At 41.1% G+C, this 6,636-nt stretch overlaps 1 non-coding gene across 1 annotated transcript; it reads left to right on the top strand.

The window, feature by feature from the left end:
• The first annotated feature begins 5,330 nt into the window (after positions 1–5,330).
• On the top strand, positions 5,331–5,414 carry Trnas-gga (transfer RNA serine (anticodon GGA)). The gene is given in 2 exon segments: positions 5,331–5,370; positions 5,380–5,414. It is a non-coding gene; the product is annotated as a tRNA-Ser (tRNA).
• Positions 5,415–6,636: the final 1,222 nt, after the last annotated feature.

The raw sequence follows: 6,636 nt of genomic DNA, 5'->3' as shown, positions 1-6,636 counted from the left end.
AACTAAAATAAAGCAAAGAGAAATAATGACGACAATATTGTCGAACGCTCTCCTATTATTGAATATCTATGCAGTACACAGAATTCAACACTAGATAAGAAGACCATAAAATATTTGTTACTGCAGTCCCATTTAACCTTCGTACTAGCAGAACTGCTCTTATTTCACTGTCACTGTGGTCATACAGAGTACAAGTAATTAACACGTGATTTATTGAGAGTATTTCATTTCCTTGAATCAAATGTCATGAAACTTACGTGACATAATTGAAAATAGGAGAACTAAGTTAAAAAGCGATTAAAGATCTTGTCTTCGTCCTTTACGTTAAACATACTTACACCTAAAATAAAGCAATCATGAATGTTTGTTACACACAAAACAAAAGCTTCTGATGCCTCTTCACGGATGTTTTGTAACCAGAGAACGTTTGCATTGAGAGTGCCGAGCATGATTTGTCCCCCTTGCGGACTTTTTCTGAAGGAGGAGAAGGAATGGGAGGGGAGCTTTGCTGCAACAACTTGTGTTTTTTTTGTGCTACAGATGTTACCAGTGCAAGAAGAAATTTTCCTATTTTTTAGTTAATTTCTTTCCTCCATTCAGTATTTACTCCCAGACAAATTACGAAAGCATTGAGAACACTAATATGCAAAATATAAAAAGAAACTGTGGGTCATCTTCTTGTTGTACATTTATAGTGTAGGTCTTGACTAATTTGTCCACTGCTTGCACCTGAGTTTGCTTTGCTATTGCCTAGTATTACAAAACATTTTGCTTTTTCACCATCACCTTTTTCGGCTTTGAAATGCATTGAACGCCATCTGCGTCCCTGACTTTTTTTTTCTATAGGAGGCGATTGCAGTTGATTCCCAGAATCCGAATCGTCTTGGAGGGGCACTTTTTTCCCTTGCAATCACAAATTCAACAGTCAGTTCACGATGACTTTTTTGCTGTGTTGTTCCAAGCGAATTCTGGACTTTCCAAGAAATTATATTTCGTGATATTTCTACCACTCCTGGATAGATTTCTGTCTATTCTAATACTACACTATATTCGTGATTTACTTCTCTAGCTTGGTCCCTCACCCTTTCGTGTGAACACCTGCAGATTTGTGACATAGTAGTTAGCGTCATCTGCGCCACATATCTTGATACCATGTTTCCAAGGTTTTGAGGGTATATACTGGACATCTGCCCATGGACGTTAATAATTGCTTCCCAGCTATAATACAAGGTGATTCAAAAAGAATACCACAACTTTAGGAATTTAAAACTCTGCAACGACAAAAGGCAGAGCTAACCACTATCTGTCGGCGAATTAAAGGAGCTATAAAGTTTCATTTAGTTGTACATTTGTTCGCTTGAGGCGCTGTTGCCTAGGCGTCAGCGTCAGTTGATGCTAAGATGGCGACCGCTCAACAGAAAGCTTTTTGTGTTATTGAGTACGGCAGAAGTGAATCGACGACAGTTGTTCAGCGTGCATTTCGAACGAAGTATGGTGTTAAACCTCCTGATAGGTGGTGTATTTAACGTTGGTATAAACAGTTTACAGAGAATGGGTGTTTGTGAAAGGGAAAAGTTATGGACGGCCGAGAACGAGTGATGAAAATGTAGCACACATCCAGCAAGCATTTGTTCACAGCCCAGGAAAATCGACTCTCAGAGCTAGCAGAGAGCTGCAAATTCCACAATCAACTGTATGGAGAGTCCTACGAAAAAGGTTAGTTATGAAACCTTATCGTCTGAAATTGGTTCAAGCACTGTCTGCAGCTGATAAGATTAAAAGAATCGATTTCTGTGATTTTATCCTTGCTCAAATGGAAACAGATGAATCTTTCGTTTCAAAGATTGTGTTTAGTGATGAAGCAACTTTCCACACTAACGGAAAAGTCAACCGTCACAATGTCTGTATATGGGGCACTGAGAATCCGCGGGAAACAACTCAGTATGAACGCGACTCGCCTAAGGTGAACGTTTTCTGTGCCATTTCAGCCAATAAAGTTTTTGGTCCCTTTTTCTTCGAAGGTGCTACTGTAACTGGACTACAGTATCTGGAGATGTTAGAGAATTGGCTGTTCCCTCAGCTCGAACAAGAAGCACAACAATTCATATTTCAGCAGGATGGAGCGCCACCACATTGGCACTTATCTGTCCGTAACTACCTGAACGTCAATTACCCGAGGCGATGGATCGGCCGCCAGGCAGCCCGTGACAGAGCACTTCATCACTGGCCTCCAAGAAGCCCTGATCTTACCCCCTGCGATTTTTTCTTATGGGGGTATGTTAAGGATATGGTGTTTCGGCCACCTCTCCCAGCCACCATTGATGATTTGAAACGAGAAATAACAGCAGTTATCCAAACTGTTACGCCTGATATGGTACAGAGAGTGTGGAACGAGTTGGAGTATCGGGTTGATATTGCTCGAGTGTCTGGAGGGGGCCATATTGAACATCTCTGAACTTGTTTTTGAGTGAAAACAAACCTTTTTAAATACTCTTTGTAATGATGTATAACAGAAGGTTATATTATGTTTCTTTCATTAAATACACATTTTTAAAGTTGTGGTATTCTTTTTGAATCACCCTGTATTATGTGCTTCGTATGCATAATTTAACGTTCCCACCCACTGCTACAGTATATCTCAGCAAATTTATCGGGGCTACGATTCAGTCGCCAATCCCGTGCGTCATCGAACCGAATATAGGGCGATACTCGTACATCTGTGAATCGGTTCTTAGGCACAGACCTACGGAAAACATAAAGAAAGATACAAACGCGTGACAGAACAAGGATACCAACGAAAGACGAGTCGTACACATAAACACGGAAATGTAGACGAACATGCCTACCGATTGCGTCTATACAATTGCTTTATAATAAATGATTATTTATTACAATGTAAATGAGTATTTTAACTATATATGACGGTAGTATCTGTTCCCGAAAGAACAGTTACCGTCAATGACCATGCAGCTTTGCTAGAAATCAAATGATAATTAAATGGACACCCTAGCTGCAAGCTAGTGTGTCAACGCCTGCTTGCAGCTAGGGCGTCCATTTAATTATCATTTGGTAAATGAGTATCTGAATTATTTAATGACGAAATTTTTTAATGAATCTCTGTATCAGCCTCGAGTCGCACAACCAGTTTCAAATTACTGACAGGTCTCTGCCAAATCGTATGTTTAAAAAGAAAGAGAAAGGGGACAGTATAGTACTGGAAAACTAAATCATTAAATCAGATAAAGTACTGTGCACAACAACATGTACTTGAATAGGTCGTACAGTAAATTATCAATGTACGGCTGTAAAGGCAGGGGGAGGCGTTCGCTATGTACACAAATGAGCACCCTAAAGGTTGGATTAAAAACGTTACAGCTGACTACGTAATAGCAAATGCGGTGCAAGGAAATAGTAGGTACTTGCAAATACGCAATGTAAGGTGTTTGTAAGATAAATGCTGTGCCTATGCGTAGATCGTTGATGTGCACTGTAAAGAATATTGCAACGTAGTGAGCAATCATGGGACGAAGCGTTTCAAGAACTTGCACCTGTTTCACATTAGTACTGTACATACTGTCTGCATGTGTGGCGTCCTCCTCTTTCCCTGCAGTCATCTTTCATGGTCTACATGTGTCGAGCCTCCCTCAGTATGTACACAGACAGCACATCATTCACAGGGTTCATTTCACGTTTTATATTTCGATTTGACGTAAAGCAAACAGTGACAATTAATAAGGAGACATTCTTTGCTTATAGACGATTTCAGCTCCGGAAAGCACACTGTTAAGGTGACAAACACATATGAGAATACATACTGTTTCTAATTGTTGATTAAAGTAACAAACTACTTGTTATCATGGATCAGTTTTTTTTACAATGGCAAAAATTCCCACTGTCATGTTGCTGAATGTATTTGAGCTTAGATTTGAAGGGAGCAGAGAAATAAGCAATAAACCTTACAAATGTAGTAATAAACCGTTGTGACACGGAAATAATAAAAAAAAATTATCAAAATAAAGGCAGTCGCTTAGAAAATACACATCTTTGATACCCAAATCTGTTGCTTGATAACACTCAGTGCCTTGTTAGTCGAAACCGTACGTAGGAACATTCATGTATGTTCCTTGCTGTGCTGTGTGAAGCCTATAGAGACACTGCTGCACAAACCTGTCCCACTCCACACCTACGTCTACACATACACTGAAAACAAGTGAGAAGTGTATGGCAGAGTGTGCTTTGGCTAGGTTCACATATTACAATTTTTTCTAGACACAATCACACAATTGCGTAGTGAGCACGGGAATCATGGCAGCTGGAATGTCTTTAGGGGCGTCGTCCAGGGGGAGCGTGGGGGGGGGGGAATTTACTCACACGACAAGAAAATTAAAAAGAAACGCAAATTTCGTTAGATGTTGTTAGCGGTACCAACGCATTTTATGCAACGTGTACACCAAGGGAAGGACTACATTATGACCGCCACAACCAAATTTAAAAAATGCAAATTTCATTAACTTTCTCCTGGCTTTTATTCCAAACATACCTCTTAAAGATACTTAGGTGTGTGAGAAGAGTTGCGAAACTGAAAAATTTATATGTTACTACAATTGTCATGATGCTAAATGTAAATAAATAATGTTCTGTCTTACGTACTTGCACAGTACTAAAAAACATGTATTAACTTTGTAATTAATATAACAGTATGCGCTCTAAATCTCACAATATCAATGTCTCTCAGAACTAGTCTGAAAAGAGTTTCAGTTGCATAAGTGAATTTATGATTTTTTTCCAAACATCTTCATGATGTTAGATATATCATAGCATCTTTGTCACTCATATGCTTCTAAACACTTTGTATTGTACGAAAACATGTGGAGTGTGCTAGAAATCTTTTATGTGACAAATCTAAAGTGTTCAGCAAGAAAAATTTACGAGTGCAACGATAAGATTGCAGTGGGAATGTATTCACATCTGTTGGACCAATGTAACGAAAACAAACACTCAAAATCGACATTTCACGTAAGTCACATCCAATGACAATCTATAATGCAACCACCTGTGTGGCGTGCTTATAGTTATGTATTACTTCAATTGTAGGACAATTAATCTGTAAAAAAACCGTTGTAATGAAAGCATGAACCGTCTGAAGATGAATCTTAACGATTCGAAACCGGTAATGGTACCCTTTCAGTAAAGGAACTTAAAATAAATTTGTGGCTGGTTGCTCTTCCAACACCCTCAATATTTGGTCAGTGCCTTTGGAGTCTCTGGTAGCCTTTAAGTAGGACCACAATGAGTTCTGGTGACAATTCTACACATTTTGAACTTCACCGGCCTGGGTGGCCGAGCGGTTCTAGGCACTGCAGTCTGGAACCGAGCGACCGCTGCGGTCGCAGGTTCGAATCCTGCCTCGGGCATTGATGTGTGAGATATCCTTAGGTTAGTTAGGTTTAAGTAGTTCTAAGTTCTCGGGGACTGATGACCTCAGAAGTTAAGTCCCATAGCGCTAAAAGCCATTTGAACTTCGTTGAAACCTTGCGAGCAAGGCGGGCTTTCAAAACCTTTTCTGACAGTCGCAGGAATCATCCAGGTATGATGGAGGCCAGACCACAGGTATCGTTTATTCAGATGAGCGTTACAGTTAGCAGGAGGTTGCAACCTGTTCTCTCAGTGGTTGCCGGAACAGCCTCTTCAGCATGATGGGTGCCGCCACAAAGCGTACAGACTGAGTGCCCCAGGTGATACTTCTCATCCCTTTCCGCCGTTACTCTAAGCATTTCCATCATTCGCTGTACTTTTAAATATCGACGATTTACGGACTACCACTCTAGTGTGTCTAGTTTCCCCTGACAATAGTGTCAACAGGGGAAGTGTATCTCACTGGCTCGACATCACCCAAAACCTGTTGGTTAGGGGAATAAATATAATGGATTAAGATTTCCCATGTACCTGTATCTCCTGTACTGGGCCCTAGATCTACCACTGGAACTCAACTTACAGTCAAGAGGGCAGCTGATGAAAGGCCTGGTACTTCCTCCTGATGAGATAGCTTCCAGTGTAGGGAGTAGTAGTTGAGGTACCTTTGGAGTCTACAGTACATATCTCTTTGGCGGGAGTGCTCCTGCAGACATCCAGCCTGTGGGAATGGTTCGTGGGACGATGCACTCCGAGTGCCTACTAGCCCCAAGCAAGCTCATTTGGCCACACGTCAGGAGAAAAAGCAGGTAATTTCACAGAGTTGATTCCTGCCTCGTAATGGAAGGTGGTATCGGGGTAAGCGCTGTAAGCTCGTGCATATGCAATACTAGCGCAGTGATTGCGTTCAATGGGAATGCAGACACACAGTGTCCATAGAGCAGGGTTGAAATGTCCGGGCGTGTCAGCAGTATCAAAGGTTCCAAAGAATGCTGTCCTGTTGCTCATTACGCAGCGAACTGATGTTACCAGCCGCGAAATATGCGGCAAATGGATAGTTTCACTGATGCCCTTATGGCACCCTTTGGGGGTCTTTCTTGTCGACTGGGAGCGGCAATGTATCTGAAATGTTTCTCCCGGCCACCCATATGAAAATCGTGATTTCAACATTGGCCATCGTGGTTCTGACTTCTATTGCAGAAACGTCAAAAGAAGGGCTTAAAG

The sequence above is a fragment of the Schistocerca nitens genome, chromosome 6, assembly GCF_023898315.1.
Source record: "Schistocerca nitens isolate TAMUIC-IGC-003100 chromosome 6, iqSchNite1.1, whole genome shotgun sequence".
Classification (NCBI taxonomy): Eukaryota; Metazoa; Arthropoda; class Insecta; order Orthoptera; family Acrididae; genus Schistocerca; species Schistocerca nitens.
This window is presented reverse-complemented; position numbering and strand designations above follow the sequence as displayed.